Genomic DNA, 20,847 nt, shown 5'->3' on the forward strand with positions numbered 1-20,847 from the left:
GCCCTTATCATGGAGGTAATAGATCCTAAGACCAGTTTAATAGTGACTGATAGGGAAGGGATCGCTGGTGTTTTTATTGAACACCATCAACATCTTTATACCACTAAATATATGGTCAGCCAGGAAGCGTTACATGAATATTTTGCAGGGGTAGAACTTCCGAGGCTATCCAAAAGCTTAGTTGATCAGGTGCAACGGGATATACTACCAGCAGAGATTTTGGCAGTCTTAAAGTCTATTGCTGGAGCCAAAGCTTGTGGTGAAGACGGATTGCCTATTGAATTGTATAAAGTATTCGCTAACAAGCTGATCCCCTTTTTGATGAAACTGTTTAACTATGTAAATGTTGGAGATATTGTCCCCCCTGAGTTTAAGAGGGCGATTGTGGTTAGTTTTGTGAAAAAGGGCAAGAGCCCCAACAATGTTAATTCATATAGACCAATCAGTCTGTTAAATGCCGATTACAAGATTTTGATGACGATCTGGGCACAGCGATTCACCCCACTAGCCCAGGAAGTGATTCATGGTGACCAGTCGGGGTTTGTTGCTGGGAGGACTATCTATGTCATCCAATACACGGTTTTTGATTCAAGCGCTTGATTATTTTAGTATCAACAAGACGCCGGCTTGTATTATGATGGTTGACGCTGAAAAAACGTTTGATGCAACCCAAGTAGGGTCAGTAGATATCAATCAAGGGACCAGACAAGGGTGTCCGCTTTCGCCCCTATTATTTACGTTCTTTATAGAACCTCCGGCTATTAAAATTCGAGCTAACACGGGTATCCAAACCCTGATTCAGGGTATGGCAAAATTAAAGCTGTTTGCTGATAACGTTATTTTATATCTCAGCCCGGAAAGGCAGAATTTAAACCAGACCCTAGCCGAATTTAGCCAATTTGAACTTATTGGGGGCTATAAAATCAACCAAAACAAAACTGAGATTTTAACGTTGAACACCGGTATGGATTTTCTTCCGGCAAATTTAAAACAGCAGGCTCTTAGATCAGATCCTATATGGTATATGGGGATCCTTGTTACAGGTCAATATGGGAAGCTTTTTAAATTGAACTACGAGGCAACAAGTAGAAAAATTCAGAAATTATTGGAAAATTGGTCACGCCTTCCGTTAACCTTGATAGGTCGTGTTGCACCTATTAAGATGTCTATACTTCCTCTTTTAATTATTTTGTTTACTAACATGCCTATTAAGATTAATATCAGCTACTTTAAAGGGCTTGAATCCATGATCAGGTCGTTTGTATGGAATAAGAAGACTTCCAGAGTCAGACTCCCAGTGTTACAACTTGACATAAATTTAGGCGGGTTGCCATTACCGCATATTCGAACATACTATGAGTCAGCGATTTTGGATCTAACAGCATGTTTATTTTCCAGTACAGGGCGATTAGATAGTTTCTTTTTTGACAGGATGATACAAGAACCTGGCACGCAGACCTCAACATTTCTTAAAACTTCAAAACTCCCCAAGAAAACTAGTGGCTTTTTTGGGCTATACGTATTAAAGTTGAGCAAGTGTAAAAGTTTGGGCCTTCATATTCATTCCAGTCATCTTAAGATTTGGAAGGATTGTGGTTTGGAAGTATTGGGGCGTTTTATTATTCAGGAAAGAGTGATCACTTGGCAAGAAGTACAGATTAGATGTCGTGATCGCAATAAGCCGGTCTTTTATCAATATTTACAAATTGTACATTTTCTTTATCTTGTGGTGTTCCAACTAAATTGGCGATTGCGTTATTTACTGTAAATGTTAGGGGGGTGGGCAACTGGTACCGGCTGCTGCGCTCCAAAAACGAATCACCATTGGTTATGAAGTTTTTGGAGATAGTAACCCAGGAGACCCAATGTTCCTTTTCTAGTCGGGAGTGGCAGGCCTTATCCCTAACAGGTAGTAAGGCTTTAAGAGCCGCCTATTTTAAAAGAATGGCGTTCTTGTCCCGTTGGATGGCTTACTTTACCCCCAAGGCGTTGAATAAAATCTATCCTGGTGTGGAGAATAGATGTTTTCGTTGTTTGGCTGAAGGTGAAGGGGCATGGAGACATACATTCTTCACCTGTCCAAAACTAGGGATCTTTGCAGCCATAAGTCAGGCATTCCAGAAACCGTTTGATCCAACAGCAGAGGCAGCCCTCTTTGGTATAACGAGCCGGGTGGCTAATCTGTCAAAATCAGAGGTGCCATTTTTAGCTATCTCGACTCTTGTCTCCTTAGTTTTACAAAATTGGAGATTGGCAGAAGCGCCTTCATATGACAAATGGTTAAACAAGATTGAGCGCACCAGGATCTTTGAAGAAGCTTATGCAATGCACGTGGGGGCAACTAAAAAGTTTACTGCGACCTGGAAATATTTAGCTGCTCTCGAAACATAAGCCAGGTCGTTTGTTGCACTTTAGAAACCCAGAAGATTTTATTCTAAGATAGCTATTCGTAAGATGGGGAGAGAACAAAAATCTCAAATTGAATGTAAATGTATATGGGGAGAGCACTGCTGGCCGGCTTGCAACAAGAATTTGCTTTTAATTGGTATTCAGATCTTTTTAAGGCTGTATAGATCAATTGAAGAATTCGCCATTGTCTATTTATGCTTTGTTATCATGTATTTATTGAGATTGTCAGGCACAGTTTTATTGTAATTCATATGTTTTTGATTATTTGATTATTATTCTTGTTGCTCTGCTCAATAAAAACTTTTTTTTAAAAATACATCATCCATAAACAACTGAAAAAATGTATCTGCAAAAGGTTTTCAGTATCCACTCTACACCCTGGAACACCAGTAAACTCTGGCAAGGCCAGCTGCACCATGCCTGGGGCAACCCAGAGGTCACCACTTCCAACAGGATGCCTTGCAGCCCCAGGCTACAGCCCATATGTCTCATGCTGCACTATCAGCACATCAATGTCCTCCTCTAAAACAGGTACTTCATCCGCACTAAGAGTAGCTTCATCCGCACTGTGAGTAGCTTCATCATCCGATGATTCCTCTTGGACAGAAAACTCACTGGCTGAATCTTCCACTCCCTCCGCTGCCTCCGATGCAGAGTCAGTCTCTGAACCATGGTCAGAGGAAGACTCAAAAAGCATACCAACAACCTGCTGAGCATTAATCCAGTGGCTAGCCATAATCCATACTAAGGATGGAGACTTCACAAACAAGTCAACTACAACCAACACTGTGCAAAATAAGTAATAAACAAAGTGTGGCTTTAGCACAAAGATCTATATACCCAAAAACAATAGGACTCACTTGCCAAAGATAGCTACACTCACCTGCACCTACTCTGCAGAGACACAGCAAATACTAATGATATCCCACTAGAAAGAAGAAACAAAACCAATTACTCACAAGACAACAAAATACACATCGAGCACAAATGCAAAAAGATTTTGAGATTCAAAAAACAGAAGCCAAACATACTGCTATTATTACACCATTTGCAAAAAACACATTCATGCAGGGAAATGAAACTCATTTAGAGTAAATAGTTCCAAAACAAAGTCTCTTACCAAACACATGCAATTACACAAACTGCAGAACCATCAGTAACGAAACCGCAACCTGGAACATCAGTCTAAAGAGCAAAAGCCTTGAACTAGAATAGAAAAGGAAAAATAAAACGTTACAATTGCAATTCAGAAGAAATAAAACAATTAACATTAAAACACGCTATGTCACTACTTAAATTGTCAATCTGCCAGATGGGCCTTCAAATAGGGCCGAGAAAAATGGGGGTGATCTTGTCCAATGGATCTGGTGGGGTTTTCTGTCAGGCCGATCCCTCCCCAGGTGGGGCATAAAACAGCAGGCAGAAATTTGCCCCCTTGCAAAACAAATATATCCCTGGTGCATAGTAGACTTTTCTGCCCCCCTCCCGCCTGGGGGCAGAAAAAACATCAAGCCAATTTGTCCCCCCTAGAGGTGACCCTTGTCCAAGGCATCACTGCCTTACAATAAAAACACAATCCCTGGTGCCTAATGGAGTTTTCTGTCCCCCCTGGGCCGAAAGGACAGAAAAAACATACCCCCTTTGGATGCGACCCTTGCCCAAGGGCTCGCTTCCATAAAACTTCAAACAAAATCCCTGATGCTTAGGGGAGTTTTCTGCCCCCCGGGGGCAGAAAGGCCAAACAAATGGTCCGGGGGAGGGCAGAAAAAACATAAAGCAAACATGTTCCCCCTTGGAAGTGACCCCTGCCCAAGGGGTCGCTTCCATGCAATAAGGAATATGCTACTTACCAGTATGCATCTGTTCTTGGCATGTAGAGCTGCAGATCTATACACTGTGCATAGCTCGCCATCTGGTGTTGGGCCCGGATGTTTGCAGTTTGTTTTTCCTCTTGGAAAGTCTTTGGAAGTCACGAGTTCGGTGACTCCTCCTCTGGTTCGTATTGCGCATGGGCTTCGGCTCCATCCTCAGATTGTTTTTCGCCAGCAGGGAAAGGTGGAGCGTAGTAGTAACAGTAAAGAAACCCATGTGTATTGTATCTAAATAAGATAAGACTGGAACGGATACAGGTAGCCGGGGAGGCGGGTGGGCGTGTATAGATCTGCAGCTCTACATGCCAAGAACAGATGCATACTGGTAAGTAGCATATTCCGTTCGAGGCATATGAGCTGCAGATTATACACTGTGCATAGATTATATAGCAGTACCCAACCCTAGCGGCGACCACCGGCATCCGTTGCAGTTGTTTGAAACAGTGTTTTTAGTACAGCTTGGCCCACACTAGCTTGTTGCTTGGTTTGCACATCTACACAGTAATGTTTTGTGAAGGTGTGCGGTGTTGACCATGTCGCTGCTTTGCAGATGTCATCTTGTGGTATGTTCCCTAGGAAAGCCATAGAAGCCCCTATCTTCCTTGTGGAGTGGGCTTTAGGGGGAACAGATAGTGTTCTTTTTGCTTTGTGGTAGCAAATCTGTATGCATTTTACAATCCACCAGCTATCCCTGATTTAGAAATAGGGTTGCCTTTGTGTGGTGGGGAGAAGGAAACAAATAGCTGTTTGGTTTTCCTGAAAGGTTGTGTCCTTTGGATGTAGTAAAGTAAAGCCCTTTTAACATCCAGTGTGTGTAAGGCCCTTTCCGCAACTGTTTGGGGTTGCGAGAAAAAGACTGGTAATTCTACCGACTGGTTTAGATGGAATGGAGAAATGACTTTGGGTAGACATTTGGGGTTGGTGCGGAGTACAACCTTGTTCTGATGCATCTGAAGAAAAGGATCCTGTATAGTGAGTGCTTGTATTTCACTAACCCTTCTGAGGGAAGTGATGGCCACTAGAAAAGCTGTTTTCCATGTGAGAAATTGCAGCTCACATTTATGTAATGGTTCGAAAGGGGGTCCCATTAACCGTGTGAGGACTATATTCAAGTTCCAGACAGGTGAGGGTGGTACTCTGGGTGGAATTACTCTTTTGAGGCCTTCCATAAAGGCTTTGATGGCAGGCACTTTGAAAAGTGAGAGGTGCTGCCTGTTCTGTAAATAAGCAGCAATTGCAGCGAGGTGTAACCGAATGGAAGTATATGCTAGGTTACACCTTTGTAAATGGAGTAAATAACATATAATGTGCTGTATGGATACATTTAAAGGATTGATTGTGTTGTTGTGGCAGTAAACAACAAATATTTTCCACTTTACTGCATAGCACGCTCTAGTAGTAGGACGTCTAGCTTCCCTGATAATGTTCATGCAATCAGGGGGAAGGTTAAGGTATCCGAATTCTAGGACCTCAGGAGCCAGATCGCAAGGTTGAGCTGAGCTGGGTCTGGGTGCCTGATCTCTCCATGGTTCTGGGTTAGGAGGCATGGTGAGAGGTGTAGCTTTTGGTGTGGTACTACTGAGAGTTCCAGCAGTGTGGTGTACCACGGTTGTCTGGCCCATGTTGGAGCTACTAGGATCAGAGTTAGGGAATGCTGTTGTAGCTTTCGCTCCACTAATGGAATTAGTGGGAGAGGTGGAAAAGCGTATGCAAATTTGTTTGACCAGTTCATCCATATTGCATTGCCTTTGGACAATGGGTGTGGATATCTGGCGGCGAAGCTTGGGCATTTTTTGTTTTCGTAGGTGGCGAATAGGTCTATGTGTGGATGCCCCCACTCCTGAAAGAACGGGTGAAGAACTTGTGGGTGAAGTTCCCACTCGTGGATCTGCTGTGTCTGCCTGCTAAGCAGATCTGCCACGGTGTTTTGGACTCCTGGGACGTGTTGGGCTAGGAGAAAAATCTTTTGTGGAATTGCCCATCTCCATATGCTCTGTGCTAACTGAGAGAGCTGTGGAGAGTGTGTGCCCCCCTGTTTTTGAATGTAGTACATGGCAGTCATGTTGTCTGTGCGAATGAGGACTGCCTTGCCTGAAACCTGCGTCTGGAAGGATTTTAGGGCGAGGAAGATCGCCAGTAACTCCAGATGGTTGATGTGGAGTAACTTCTGTTGCGGCGTCCATGTGCCTTGTGCTGTGAGATGTAACAGATGAGCTCCCCAGCCAGAGAGCGATGCATCTGCTGTTAGGATTATTTGTGGGACCGGGTCCAGGAAAGGTCGACCTCTGGAAAGGTTTGTGGTGTTCCACCACTGCAGAGAGCGATGGGTGCGACCGTCTACCAACACCAGATCTGTCAGTTGTCCCTGGGCCTGGTTCCACTGGCGCGCTAAGCACTCTTGGAGTGGCCGCATTTGGAGTCTTGCATGGGGCACTATAAAGATGCAAGAGGCCATCATCCCTTTGAGCTGCATAAACACTCTTGCTGGGAGAGTGTTGACATAGGAATTTTTGACGCAGAGCCTGTATTTTTGCAATCCTGGCAGGATTGGGATAGGCTATGGCTTTTGAGGTGTCTATGGTGGCTCCGAGATATTGTTTTGTGTGTGATGGTACCAGGTGGGATTTTTGATGGTTCACCGTGAAACCTAGGTGGTGAAGTAGTTGGACCGTAGCGGCGGTATGGTGCACACACTGTTGGTAGGACGTGGCTTTTATCAGCCAATCGTCCAGATACGGGAAGACGTGAATGTGCTGTCTTCTGAGGTGTGCAGCCACTACTGCCAGGCACTTGGTGAAAACCCTTGGTGCTGTTGTTACCCCGAACGGGAGCACCTTGAACTGGTAGTGTTGTCCGTCCACCACAAATCTGAGGTACTTTCTGTGAGACTGGTGTACTGGGATGTGAAAGTATGCGTCTTTCAAATCCAGAGTGGTGAGAAAATCGTTCTGGGAGAGGAGTGGAAGAACCTGTTGAAGGGTTACCATGTGAAAATGGTCTGAATGTATGTAGGTGTTTAGAGGTCTGAGATCTAGGATAGGTTGTAGAGTCTCGTCTGTCTTTGGAATCAGAAAGTACAGGGAGTAGACCCCTAAATTTTGTTGATTTATGGGGACCTGCTCTATTGCTCCTTTTTGCATGGGGGGAGATCACCTCTTGTGTTAGTAGCGCAGTATGTTCTTGAGACATAGGGCGGTGCCTGGGTGGAATGTTTGGGGGGGTAGATGTTAATTCTAGGCAATACCCTGACTGAATAATTTGTGTCACCCATCTGTCTGAGGTGATTGTCTCCCAGACGTGAAGGAAATGTTGTATTCTGCCTCCGACCGGAGTGGAATGGTCTGGAGGGAGCGGGGGAAAGTCATTGGGCAGGAGGTGTGGCAGAGCGGGCGGTATTTGTTTTGCCTCTGCCCTTATTATTATTGCCTCTGTATCCACCTCTTTGATAACCCTTTGTGAAGGTAGATTGAGGAGGGATTTGTAGGATGGGGATGCACTATCCGAGGAGTAGCCTCTGCCCGTGCCCCGAAAGGAAGAGCGGCGAAAGGAGCGCCTGGGAGTATGTGACTGCAGGGCTCCCATGGATTTCGCCGTGTCTGTATCTTTTTTCATCTTTTCGAGGGCTTCGTCTACTTTGGGGCCAAATAGATGATCTTGGTCGAATGGGTGGTTTAATATAGAGGCTTGTACCTCCGGTTTAAACCCTGAAACTCTGAGCCAGGATTGGCGACGGAGAAGGACACTGGTGTTTATGGTCCTGGAGGCTGTATCTGCTGCATCTAGGGCACAGCGTATCGAGGTATTAGTTATTGTTTTTCCCTCTTGAATCAGTTCATTAGCCCTAGTCTTGTACTTTTCAGGGAGATGGTGCATGATGGACTCTAGCTCATCATAATGCGCCCTGTCGTATCGGGCCAACAGTGCTTGCGTATTGGCGATACGCCATATATTGGCAGCTTGTGACGCAGTGCGCTTCCCTGACGTATCTAGGAGCTTGGACTCTTTGTCAGGTGGGGGTGCTTCGCCTGACGCCTGAGAATTTGAGCGCTTCCTAGCTGTAGATACCACTAGGGAATCCAATGGTGCAGGGACTTTAATGTAAGAAGGGTCTGTGGGGGCGGCTTTGTATTTCTTCTCTATACGAGGGTTTAGGACCCTGGCCCTGACTGGGTCTTTAAAAACCTCAGGGGCATGTTTAATTACGCCCTTTAACATAGGTAGAATGGCAGTAGACCTATGTGCATCGTCAAAGGTGTCTAGGAGAAAATCCTCCTCCACTGGGTCAGTATGTAACTCCACCCCGTGGTAGTGTGCCGCCCGTTGTAACAAATGGTGAAAACCCAAGGAATCTTCAGGTGGGGATGGCCTAGATGGGTAAAGGTCATCCTGTGGGACATCTGGGATGTCCGGATTGTTATAATCATCCCATGGGTCTGGAGATCCAGTAGGGGTGGGGTCTTGTGGCACATCTGCTGGATCATAATAAGGGTCTCCCAAATCGTCTGGGACAGGAGACAAGGTGGGGGAACGATGAGGTGGAGGGGGTGGAGTTGGAGAGGGTGGAGGAGGTGGAGGAGGTGGGAAAGGCACCCTGAAAGGAGAGGTAGCAATGTCCTTTCTCTTTGGAGGTGGAGGTGGAGGTGGAGCTGGTTTGTCCAAGTGTCTCTTTTTTGAAGACAATATCAAGTGTCCAGTTTTTGGATCCTTGGTGAGTGTTTTTTGCAGAGGATCCGGTGTGAAAAGTTCCTGCGACACTAGTTGTTCGGTCGGCACAGAAGGTTACGGGGCCGACGGCTTTTTAGGCTTATCGAAGCCGTGCTTCTTTGGAACCTCCGATTTTTTGGTCGGTGCCGAAGAAGGCCTCGGCACGGGAGTGTCGGTGCCGAGGGCCTTGTGATGTTTGGTCTGCGCCGGAGGAGCAGGTTTCGACACCGAAGACTTCGGTGCCGGGTTCGGTGTGGAAGTGGAGGCCGATTTTTTCTTTGGTGCCGAAGGGTGTTTCTCGGCACCGGTGGTCGGCTGGCTCGAGCCCGAGCTGCCGGAAGGTTTAATAGGCTTCTTTACCGGGCCCGAAGGTGGGGTGTGAGAAGCAGTGTCCTTGGTCTTGCCTAGGCCCGGAGGCGAAGGTGTGACCGAAGCCTTTTTCGGTATCGGCGTGGGAGGGGGTATTGTACTCACGACACGCTGCGCCAGGGTGATGACCTCCACATCTGAGTCGTCGGCCTCGGAAGCGCTGACGAGGTCGTCGTCCTCCTGTTCGACGTCCTGCTGTCCCGGAGCTTCGACGTCGTCCCCGAAGATGTCGACTGGAGCGGAGGTCGAGGAGTGCGCCATGTTGCGTCTAGCCCGTCGATCTCGAATGGTCTTTTTTGAGCAAAAAGACTTGCAGGCGGGACAGTCTCGGGCCTCGTGTTCTGGGGAGAGGCAGAGGTTGCACACCTCATGAAGATCGGTGTGGGGAAACTTGGACCCACATCGAGGGCACTTCTTGAAGGGAGTTCTTTCCATCAGCCGAGACCGGAGCCGGAATAGGCCCGAAGGCCGCCGTCGACGACCGGAATCGAAGAAGTGCCAAAGAGAAGATGAGTAAGATGATTTATTATCTGAAGAAGCTCGATGAGCGAGGATTTTTGCGTCGATCGTTGAACTGGGAAGTTCGGAACCGGAGCGCGAAGTATTACATCCGAGCCCGATGGCGGAAAAAAACAATCTGAGGATGGAGCCGAAGCCCATGCGCAATACGAACCAGAGGAGGAGTCACCGAACTCGTGACTTCCAAAGACTTTCCAAGAGGAAAAACAAACTGCAAACATCCGGGCCCAACACCAGATGGCGAGCTATGCACAGTGTATAATCTGCAGCTCATATGCCTCGAACATACCTTATCCCTGGTGCCTAGTGGGGGTTTCTGCCTAAAAGGACAAAAAATGGACGATCTGCCCTCAGGGGGCAGAAAAAACATCCAATATTTATTACCCCCTTCGGAAGCGACCCTTGCCCACGGGGCTGCTTCCATACAACTTCATACAAAATTCCTGGTGCCTAGTGGGGTTTTCTGCCTCTCCAGGGGGCAGAAAGGTAAAAAACTGGCCGATCTGTCCCCAAGGGGAGCAGAAAAACATTAAGCAAAATAGTGCCCCTGTGGAAGCTACCCTTGCCCAAGGGGTCACTTCCATACAATGCACACATAATCCCTGGTGCCTAGTGGGGATTTATGCCCGCCTGGGGGCAGAAAGGCCAAAAAAACAGGCCGATCTGCCATGGGGGGAGGGGGCAGAAAAACATCCAAAATGTAAATGCCCCCTTTGTAAGCAACCCTTGCCCAAGGGGTAACTTTCATGCCAAAAAAAGATATCCCTGGTGCCTAGTGGGGGGCATTTCTGCTGGAAGATTGTGACGCTGTGCGCGATCGTGCAGCACAAATGCCCTTCAAAGAGACACCAGGGGAGTGAAAAACTATTTTCTCTCCCCTGATGCCTCGATGGACAAACAAACGCCCCCCCCCCACCCACGGAGTAGAAACACCTACCTACTCCTGTGGATGCCTGGAAGCACATGGCTTCCAGCGCGTCCAGGGCTTACTGATGAAGTTAGCACGCGCTGTGCGCGCTGACGTCATGGGATTGGGTGGGTCGGGGCAGGCAGAGGAAACTCTTCCACTGCCATCCCCCATTGTGGGGGCTAGATGGGCTGCCCATGGGGGGAAGGAGCACCAGCGCTTCCCTCATGGGTGGGTGCCATGATGGAGCGGTTCCGTCATGAGCACACGCCCACCATGGTTCATGACAGAACCGCTCCTTCATGAGCATAGAAAGGATTAAGCTATTAGTATAGTAAATGACAATACCTTTTATTTATGATTTAAAATCCAAAACATAAATAAAAGGCATTGTCATTTACAATGCCAATAGCTCAAACTCGTGTGAATGCGAGACCTATTGCATTGCAAATGCTTGTTGATTTTTTGTAACAAGTTATGATACATAATACTATTTATTTAGCAAAAGTATCCAACAAAGCTGAAGAGAACTCACCCATAATTAACAAAAACATGTTCTGACATATGTAAATCTATTGTTTTTTCTAAGCAATTATGTAAACCCCTTTTTACATTTAGGATTGAAAGACTCCTCTCTGCTGCAGTTATAGGCTCAAGGCTGACAGATGAAAGTGAACCTGTTTGATTTAGATAAGAATCCAAAATAACTTTAAACTGAAAAGAGGAATATGCCAGGACAGCCCTGAACACCCCTGTCCTACCTATCCCATTGTGAGTATCTGATGGTTTTAGATTTTTTCTGCCTTAGCACCCAAAACTCCCATGCTTATGCACTGAACATCTAAGTGACACTGAATGGAACTAGAGTGGCGCTCTTTTCTTCAAGGGCACAGTATATCCCAGTACTGAGCGTATCTGTTGACTTATCACTGGGCTGTGGATGACTGACAATGGTGACAGCAACAAATTATAATTACAGAACAGGCCTTATTTTTGCCTGCCATGGAGAGTTGCCTACCGGCCATCCCTGTTTTAAATTGGCCTTTCATTCCCCAGCAACCGTGTCCTTATTTCCTTCCATGTGGGACATGGAAGGCACAGATATGATTTCAAATGAATGTGGTGTGCCTGACTGTGGCAGCCCAGGAATCCATGTTGGTTTCCTCCACATGAGTCGTACCTAAAATGGAGTTTGGAGAGAGCCTACCAACAGCAGTGTGAATTGCGGCACTTCTCCGTCATTCCTTAAATCCCTTGTAGTGTATCAGACTCTAGGGTTTGATGGACAGAAAGTTCCTTTGTAGTTTAGGGACAGTCATTTGCCCTTTTTTGATCCATTCTTCCCCAACAATATTTCCCCCATTGGGTTCAGATGTAGCTGAGTGAGGAAGTCCCTCCCTCTGTTGTGCCTTTGTTTTGGGCCTTCCCTGACAGGTGACTCACAAACTTTGCCCCAGGTTTCTGCTGATACCTTGAGACATAGTTTATGGCTGGACTAGAATACATAAAAGTCTTAAACTGCTTGAAGCAGACCCAGAGGTTTGATTACACAAACTGTGCAAACTTGGTATATGCTGCATATGGGGGGAAACCTACCAACCAATGTCCCAATATTTCTGTACTAGAAAATGAGAAACTCTGCAGCACTCCAGGATTGCAGTTGCTTACCGCCAACTCCCCTCCATCAGGTTCAGGAACCTGGAAGTTCTGTAACCTGCCAAGAGAGCCATGGGTCTTTCCTGAAAAAAAGAAGTTGATTGCTGAGGAGGCGTGCTGGGGGTGCCTTTGCACGAACAAAACACTACTTAGAAGAGGAAGGCTGTTAGCATCTAAGGGTGGAGGAGAACAGAGCTCGATTCAACCCAGGGAAAAATCTGCATTACCAAGACATGAGGCCTTGTGTCCCAGCGCCACGTGCAGCATGCCTAGAAGCTAAAGCACCGTTGATGTCTTGGCAGACACAGAAATGGCCATTGCAACCCTTGGTTTCTTGTACTGACACAAATTTCCTGTGTCACTGTATGGCGCCTGAAGAACCAAGACCACATTTAGGCAGTTGCATCAATAGAATCAAAAGTAGCTAGAGAAGGTGGATGCTATAAGAAGAAAGCATATCACAAACTGTGGTTTTCATTGACCTCTGGAAGAACAAGCACTCCATCAACCTGGGGTGGACTCTTCATGTTCTTTGGCTGCTGGGTTTGTGTTTCAGCATGAGAAAGAACTATCTCTGAAGACCCATCAGACCCTGAGCGTCATCGGCTGAACAAGCCCTTCATCTCGCCTGTGCACAGGCTGCCCCACCGCTTCCGCTACAGTGGGCACCTGTAAACTAGATGCAAGGCTGGAGACACAACCTACATCTCTCAGACTGGGGCTGAATCAGTGTGACTGCTTCCATGACTAACTCACTTAGCCCACATCAGTGGTCATACCTAACTCCTGTTAATTTAATACACCCCAAAGAAACTGACGTAAATGGAAGGAATGATTTCCTCGGGAGGAGGCTAGTCCCAATAGCCAAAGTAATCGATAACCACTGGATTAACCACTAACCTTGGGTTCTAGACAGTGCTTAATTTGAGCTGGCAGCTTCCAGTGCTCACCACGAGAACGTAATATTCTTCACTGGCACTTATGACAGTCTGGCTCATGGTGGTGCTGTCTGCATAAATTAGGGATGAACACAACAAAAGCTGTATTAATTCAATATACATTAACAATAAATAATACCTGCCACCCAAGCCATTCATATATTTTTGGGGGCCTGGGATAGTATGTATTGTCACACTTGTAAGAGTGTGATGGTTAGTAAGTGTGTTGGTATTGGGCAATGGATGGTGCAAGCTGCAGTGGCCTCCTGACCCTGACACTTGTTTTTATTTTGACAAATTAAGCACTGCTTCCAGTGTATCGCAGCGCCCTTCAATATCTAGTCTGGGGTAGAAATGCTATATAAATCCAATTCAAATAGAATACAAAACTGTCCCTCCTCATCAGATCATCAGGTTCTAATTGGTGAGCCAGTCTTACTAATAGATGCATGGATGTTTTGCTGGTTGTAGCAAACATCTTGCATGGCTGCAATGTGAAAGATGAGCTCCCTTGTGTATTTAAAACGGACGGGGGGGGGGGGGGGGAGTAACAATCTCTAGGTTTAGAATGGTATACTTTATTCAACAGGTAAAACTCGAATTGTCTTTGAATAGCCGTTGCAAAGCACATCATCAGAGGTGTAACAGACCACAGTGTGAGGAAGTGCTTGGTTGGAAGGATGTGATGTGTGGCCTAGTTGGTTAGCATTGTTTTGTCATGAGTAAGTTACCAGAATGGCGCCTTATTCTGTTTGGCCCGAGGTGTGTAAGTGTTGTGGCGGAAAAAGGGTACGAAATAGAGCGGGGACAGTTTACATTAACGAGCTTCTATGAGTTATTCGGCAGGTCCCCTCTTGAGGTATTTTTTTGTGCGACTGCTAAACTTACTGTGCTTGTTGCTGCAGTTATAGGCAGTTGTTTTGTATAATCATGGTGGGGACTAGTAGAACAAGCATTTGCAATGCAATAGGTCTCGCATTTGCGAGAGTTTAAGCTATTGACATTGTAAATGACAATTACTTTTATTTAGGTTTTAAAAACCAACAAATAAATAAAAGGCATTGTCATTTAAAATGCCAATAGCGCAAACTCTTGCGAATGCAAGACTCATTGCACTGCCACAATGAAAGCGTGTATGGCGCGCTGGTAATACATAGAAGCGGCTGCTATTGCCAGCGTACCGAGAGTGCTGGGGGGTGGGAGTGAGTTTTGACAGCTGCAGTGAAAGCACGCATGGCGCTGAAACTACATAGAAGCACCTGCCATTGGTAAAGAGTTCTCCAAACCTCTAATGAAAGCTCCTGAGTTAGGACACATGTAAAAAGGACAGTCATAATTGGAGGTAACAGCAAAAGACAGGGAGGTACTAAGGAGGGACTCAGAAGCCTATCAAAAAATCAGAAGCCAACATTTACAAAGGACAATGACACAAGCCAATGAAAAATATGGGCTGCGAGTGGGCAGAGCTGCAAGTCCATAGTTGAATACAGCATGCCCCGCAGAGCAACTAATGCGCTGCCCAGGCTCGACCTAAAAATGTAAGTGACATGCGTACTCTGAAAACAAAATTTCTGAACTATGGTGTTGTATGTTTGAAGCAGTAACAAAGGCAGAGATGCATGAAAGGGATCAAAAGCCACAAGGACGGAGGGTGGGAAGAAGAGAGGCAAAGGCAACATGGACAAGAGTGAAAGAGTGTGGGAGGGAGGGTGCAAAGCCAAAACGGATAGACATGCCTGTCATACAACAAACAACATTCAGAAAAATATTATGAACACGCACAGTGACAGCGAAAACAGCCCTTTTGTTTTGCGCCACGGATGGACATACACACTAGGAGGAAATAAAACCAGCATGCGCTAATCACAAAAGCATGGAAATAAGAAATAAGCGATGATTGAGGCAACCAATTGTAAGCAATGGATAGGCTCTAAGCCACCTTTAAGCTAACAAAATGTCTTGCGAGCAACAGCACATGCGCTGTCTCAGGCGAGACCTAAACAGAGGAGAATAAAAGAAAAACAAAGCAAATAGAGGACAGGCCAACAAACCATTTAAAAAGCATTGAGCCTGGGAGTATGGGGTGGTGGTTTGACATCCCATTCACTCCCATGCCTCAACATTCAAAGAGCATATGGAAGAAATAGGTGCCCGGAGGAACTGAGCATTTAGGAAAAACACACAGCATAGAGGACTTGAACAAGGGCCAGATGAAAGTGAAGTTGAATGAAAAGCAGCAAGGTAGGAGAAATAAAAAGGCTGCAGAGAATCTGTACAGGAAAGTGTGATAGAGACATGCGTCCTGAAGGGAAAAATTAGCAGGACTGAATAGGGTTCCGTTTTAAGAGTCAATATCAGCCACCACTAGCAAATTTGAAGTATGTGTCCCGTAGAAATCAATTAAATTTAGAATACAAATTGCTAAACTGCTCTGTGCACTTCGAATGTATGAAGTTACTACCCATACATTCTCAACGCGGTATATTAAATCGTGTTCCTTACAACGCAAGTCGTTACAACGACTTGCGCTGGAGGGCGCTGGATTTAGGATTAGTATGATTTACTATTCTAACTCCAGCATACGTTACAGTAGGGAAGGTGTTGGAAGAGTAAATAATAGTATTCCTTAGCTTAGAGCGCCATCCAGCGCAAGTCGTTGTAACGACTTCGTTGTAATGCCAGCAATGTAAACATACCGCGGTGTAGTGACCGCGTTGTGAAGGTCGTTCTCCGTGCACGACTGCTCACTCTATCTATAGAGAACTATAGACTGACAACATTGAAGTATATGCTTAACCTTGATGTCAATACATCTACATATGACATTTAAATGTGTTTATTCCCTTAGCTATTATATCTAGGACGCTTTTAACTCACTGAACCCTCATGCCGGCTCTGTGAATATATGCTTGCTTCTTTTATTAGTGGCCAGTGCTCATGGTGGGTGAGATAGAAACTGAGAGGTTAGTTTCTCACATGAGCCAGGAACAATATGTTTCCCACAGCCATCACCCCTCTCGAGTCGACTCTATAAATCCAATTCAGACCCATGTGTTACTGTGGGTTTCAGGCAGCAAGGAGGCGGTTAGTGTTTGTGAAAGGCCGATTCAGTATGCACTTGGTTGAGAAGGGAAAGCTCCACAAGTGGGTGATGGAAGGAAAGTGGAGGTTGTAAGGAGCTTCATGCTCCGTCACTCGAAGAGTCTGCCCGTTTTCAGGCAACCAGGCTACAATAAGGCGCTGCCGGCACCTGACACCAAAGACAGACACAGCCCACTGAACGGGACAAAAGCAACTACATGCAGGCCGGGGTGCCTGAACACCGCGCGCGACTCCCACTGGGCCCTGTGCAAGAATGTGCTATGCAAGTGTTAGAAAGCACTACTGTTAGAAAGCACCATGCTTTGAACGCGTTGTCTGTGGAAGTTCAAAACAAAACAAGCCTTTGCAATACAATAGATCTCGCATTTACGAGAGTTTAAGCTATTGCCACTTACAATGGCAATTGCTCAAACTCTTCTAAATGCGAGACCTCGGCCGCCATTGTCCCGGGCTGCTTGAAAGTGAAAGCAGGCATGGCGGGGAAAGCACACTGTGCCCGCAGTAGGAGAAACCCATTAAAGAAAAGAGTGCTTACAGACTAGGGGGCATATTATCAAGACAGGCGATAAAATTATCGCCGCTTTAGCGTCAGAAAACTGCCACGGCGATAATGGCCTTGATAATATGCTCTATGCAATTCCAATTGAAGCCCATGTTAGATGTGAAGGACATCTAACCTGAGCTTCAATTGCAATTCCATAGAGCATATTATCAAGCCCATTATCGCCGTTTTAGCGGCAGTTTTCTGCCGCTAAAGTGGCGATAATTTTATTACCTGTCTTGATAATATGCCCCTAAATGAGGCATGCCGTTTCGGATCCGAAGTAAAGGGGCCAGTTGCCGTGGGTGTTTACAAATGCAGACAAGGCGGTACCAACGAGGCACTAACAACCCTAACAACAACTCGCAAGCCAGCATTTACGAAGGACAATGATACAAGCCAATGAAAAATATGTGTTGAGAGTGGGCGGGGCTTCTCTAACATACTACACTACAACAAGTCTCGCAGAGCAGCGCATGGGTGCTGACTCAGGCTCAACTTAAAAAAGTAGAGTGAACTGCATAAAAGGAATGGGTTAGAAACAGTCTCTGATGCAGGCTTTTATTGTCCAATTGTTAAACTGTGGGTGCCGGCAGCGGTAGAGGGGTGCAGATTGAGATGAACTGTTTTGAAGTCATCCAAGACGCCATTTGGTTGGATTATAATATTGATTTATGATTTTTTTGATTTGCAGCATCAGTTGTAGTGACGAGTGGCAGATAGCTTTTCGTAGAGGAAGCATGATCTCTCAGTATTGTGTGGATTGTTTGGAGAGTTGATGGTGGTTGAATGGATGTATAGGCATGTCCTATAGAGTTCCTGACTACAGGCTTTTCCGGTATTTTTTTTACTAGTCCAATATGGAGCAAGAGATATGCCTGATCAACTGGGACAGCTGTGATATTTGGACTGGCCGGAAAAGTAGATGCCCAGTTCAAAATCTGCACTTATCACATCAGGTCACAGTAGCCTACAGTTATGGTATTTTATGTAGCTTTTCTAGTAAGTGGCCTCCTTGTTGTGTCTGTCTTGCAGCACTCATACACATTGCTTTGTTCTGGTGTTGAAGTTGCTTCGTTTTGTGGACCCGAGGGGCAAGGCGGTTCGTGAACTCTTCTTAACAACAAATAAAACCATAGCCTACGGTTTTATTTATTGTGAAGAAGAGTTCACAAATAAAGAATATTGAAAAAAACACCTGCTGAATTAATGACGTGCATAATCATGTGATGTACTTTGAGAAGTTTCAACAAGGAGTGCTGGACCAAATTGTTGTTTTATGAGTGAAGATGTGTGGAGGTGTCCACGTAGCATGGAATCCAGTTGTTTTCACTTCACTTACAGAACTATGTCAAAGTCTATGTTCATTCTGACACATTTACCTTCCTTGATGTCACTGGCGGAGCCTCTAGTTCCTGGGGCCAGATTGTTGTAGGTTGGTAATTGCTCTATTGTCCACGTGTTTCGATCCCAGATTTGTAAGAATTGAATTTAAGATGGCTGATCATTATCCATTTATTTACAGCACAGGGGCACTGGATAAATCTGAATATATCTTTGACTAAGAGTTTTCTAGTTTTAAAACAATCCATGCATCTTCTGTATAGTTGTTGCATGTAAGTTTATCAAGTCTGATAATGGGGTAAGAGAGAGGTTGAAGAGAAATGGAAAAATGGTTGAGCCATGGGGGACTCCACAGTGGGCTACTTGGGGGGGGGGGGGATGAGGTGAACAGTGGTATCGGTACATGACTTTTTGTATCTTTCAGGGAAAGAGAAACCAGTGGGAGTGTGTTCTGGGTTGCAGAACTCGAAAAAACACCATGTAGCTCTTTCTAGGGCTTACTACATTGATCTGCGTGAAATAATGCTTTGTCTTTGAAATTCTTGATTTGTATGCTCTGTCTTGTAGTATGGTAATTTTTTAGCACTTGTTGTTTGACGTTCTCCATTTGTTCTGTAATGTACCGAGTTCTGTATTCAGTGTCCAGGTCTTTTCATTGATCCAAGGATTTCTTGTTCTGCTTTGAGGTACATTGTGTGTTATAGCCGGAATTTGTGATCCAAGCCATTAATGAAACACTTGCAAATCTGCACCCTTTAGTTACTTGTTGAAAGAGGTCTTGGTGAGCTTTGTATCAAGTTCTGAGAGGTTAAGTTTCTTCCGGTGTCTGCAATTACTATTGCGTTGAGTGTTTTCTGTTGATGCTCTTCTGCTTGGAAGTTTGAACTGGAGGGAGATGATGTGAAAGTCTGAGGTTTAAGCCTAATTACACCAGCCGGCCACAACATAGTTAATACAAATGAAGTTATATTCCTCATGACAATACTTTTTACAGGACTTCCCATAGTTTGTTCAAAAGTCTTTTCTGATGCAGCTTTTCTTTTCTTTTAGGTTTGGATCTCGTTTCTCTTTTGAGTTGGTGTCTCTCAGAGAGAAAACAGAAGGTTCAAGGTAATTTCCTCATGCTATTTCTGTGCTTCTTCCCTTCTATCTTTCTTATCAAAAGGAAGTGAATTTATTTAGGATTTATCAACTTCTTAACTTAGTCTTGAATTGATTTTCCTTTTTGTATTCCGCGTAGTAAAAACAAAAAGGCAAAAGAAAAACGGAATGTACATAATTGTAGAATTCACCAAAACCTGTTTTCCTTTTTGTATATCGCCACCTATATATATAAAAAACAACTTATATCTGTTAGGAATATTAGATGTGTAGTAATGGAGCTATCACCCTCTCCCGCTTCGTATTCCTATGTTAACAGGGTGGAATTCCCCTTTCCACTGCCCTGTCTCCTATTAATTTCCAGGTTGTCCTTTTTTATATTGGATGGGTTAGACTTTCCCTCGCTGACACCCACCCTCTATATGACGTTACAACGCAAACAATTACAATGCATGCTTTTACCATGCAGTTTTTACATCGCAACTACCATTCATTGCATGATTTTACAACACATTTTTTAAAAATACCATTACAACGCATTCCATTGCAACACATACCATTACAACGCATAATACTTTTAGGGCAACAGTAGGGGTAAAAATGACTATTCTCACTCCAGTGAGTGCAACAGTAGGGCAAGTGTTGGATAGTGTAGGGTTAAAAATTACTATTCCCACTCCAGTGAGTGCAACAGTAGGGAAAGTGTTGGATATTGTAGGGGTAAAAATTACTATTCCCATGTACCCCAAAACCCATACCCACCCTAAAACTAAAAAATCTCCATTACTTACCTTATAATGTGTTGTAATGGCATGCGTTGTAATGTTATGCATTGTAATGGCATGCGTTGTAGTGACATGCGTTGTAATGGCATTCGTTGTAATGACATGCGATGTAAAGGCATTTGCGTTGTTACAGTTGCATTGTAAAGGTAGTGCGTTGTAATGACTGCGTTGTAATCTATGTTTCCTCCCTCTATGCCATTTCCCTCCTGGCTGTGGTGCAAAATTCACAGGTGCTAAATGGTGACCACTTGTCTTCGGATCAAAGGTCTAGTTCCTCAGCCCTCTCTTCACCTATGTCGTCTTTCTCCTTCAAGGTTGGGAAATGCTTCTCCTTCTCTGGATTATTCGTCCACATCTCTCACTTTTCTTCCTGCTCCTACGTTGTCTGGATGTGATTGTTCACCTGGGCATCTCCTAACTCCATCGCATTATGCGTTCTCTGTCCTTTTGGCATCTTCCTACTGAAGTACCAGAGTAACCAATCCTTCCTCTCTCCTGTCTTTTCTATCACCCTGTCCCCTCCCTCTCTATCTGCTTTCACTTTCTATACTTTCCTCACACTGTTGAATCTTTTTAGTGCTTTCCCTGGTCCATGGGAAAA

The sequence above is a fragment of the Triturus cristatus genome, chromosome 4_2 (genome assembly GCF_964204655.1).
Source record: "Triturus cristatus chromosome 4_2, aTriCri1.1, whole genome shotgun sequence".
NCBI classification, from domain to species: domain Eukaryota; kingdom Metazoa; phylum Chordata; class Amphibia; order Caudata; family Salamandridae; genus Triturus; species Triturus cristatus.